Source organism: Anneissia japonica, unplaced genomic scaffold (assembly GCF_011630105.1).
Source record: "Anneissia japonica isolate Jap-2015-1 unplaced genomic scaffold, ASM1163010v1 scaffold100468_len1585_cov89, whole genome shotgun sequence".
Lineage (NCBI taxonomy): Eukaryota > Metazoa > Echinodermata > Crinoidea > Comatulida > Comatulidae > Anneissia > Anneissia japonica.
This window is the reverse complement of record NW_022755628.1, coordinates 1-1,553: the sequence shown is the minus strand read 5'-3', so window position 1 is coordinate 1,553 and position 1,553 is coordinate 1. Positions and strand designations below refer to the sequence as shown.

Below are 1,553 nucleotides of genomic sequence, written 5' to 3'. Positions count from 1 at the left end.
AGGACTACATTCGTTAAGAGCTATGCTACACGATGTATTTATTAAGTCCTTTATTCGAACACTGTGTTTACCTTTCTTTGATGATTTATATATGATTTAACAGTGTTAACGGCTACCTTGATTAATGTTATATGCACCTATTTGTTTCTAGCCGTACCTATTGTGTAATAGAGTGTATCTGGTGGTATTTGAATCTGTTCAACCATGAAGCCTCCGTGGTCTAGTGGTTATGACACTCGCCTTGGCAGCGAGAGGTCGCAGGTTCGAGTCCCGCCAGAGGCATTTTACTACACAATTTCTTTATTCATTCATTTACAGGACTACATTCGTTGAGAGCTATGATACACGATGTATTTATTAAGTACTTTATTCGAACACTGTGTTTACCTTTCTTTGATGATTTATATATATATATATATATATATATATATATATATATATATAATTGAAACGAAAATGTTCAGTGGCTATGCTACAAATAATAGTGTAATAAAGGATGATGATGTCAGATGATGATGATGACGATGACGATAATGTTGAAGATGATGATGGTGAGGATAATGATGGTGAGAATGATTAATAATTATGATGATGATGAAACAGTACGCCCAAAATAAAATTCCTTTTTTTTTTTTTACCGTTTTCAGTTTATATGTATTAAACCACAACACTCACCTACCCACACACTCACACACACGTATATTCTCCATAAACGATGTCGTAGGTATTTTGTACATGAAATTACGCAAATACTTAAAATACTTTAATGTAAAACTTATTCTTGTCAATCACCACGGAATTTAACTCGTACGAAAACACTTAATCTCTGATATAGCGCTAACATCAGGGAGCACTTTGACTGCTGTCAAACGCAAGCGCGCTCCAAACGCGTTTATTGAGTATAAGCATTTTCTGCAAATGGGGTTGTATTCATCCTTGTACCTTCACCGAGTCTCTGGTCCATTTTGGAGCCCTCAGACCCCAGACTCAATTGCTTACTTGTACCTGCCTACATATAGAATATTGTGTTCTTGTATTGTATCCAATTCAAGAATTTCAGTTGCTTACTTCTATCTAGGCCTAAATATAGAAATGTTATTGCATTTTATACGTGTCCTGAGACAAGCTTGTGTTAAGTTGGTTATCAATTCAAATTTCTGCATAATAGGCCCCTATCCTACTTAAAAATGCGTATTGAAAAGGACTACGCGAGTTAGTATTTTTTATATTTCCTTCACATCCAAACAGCAAGTACACTCGTCACTTACATGATTGAACGATGCTTTATAAAAAAAAATCTCTTTATGAGGCTTAGGGAGTGGAGTTGTTATTTGGTCGTGAGAAAAAGTCCCTCTATAGCAAGTGAACCCAGCACCCTGCGATTAAAAGGCAGCATCTTAACAACTAAGCTATTCAACTACTCTCCTTATTATGCTTCTCTTCAAATAAAATAATGTTTTTCGATCATGAAACTGTAATCAATTTAATGGGGTTTTCATGAATAAACCCTGTTAAATCGTGATCGAATAATTTAAAGGAAATATAATTGGTAT

The 1,553-nt window shown here is 34.8% G+C and overlaps 1 non-coding gene across 1 annotated transcript; it reads left to right on the top strand.

Moving 5' to 3' along the window:
• Positions 1 to 209: 209 nt before the first annotated feature.
• Positions 210 to 282, top strand: Trnap-ugg. Its single transcript has one exon. It is a non-coding gene; the product is annotated as a tRNA-Pro (tRNA).
• Positions 283 to 1,553: the final 1,271 nt, after the last annotated feature.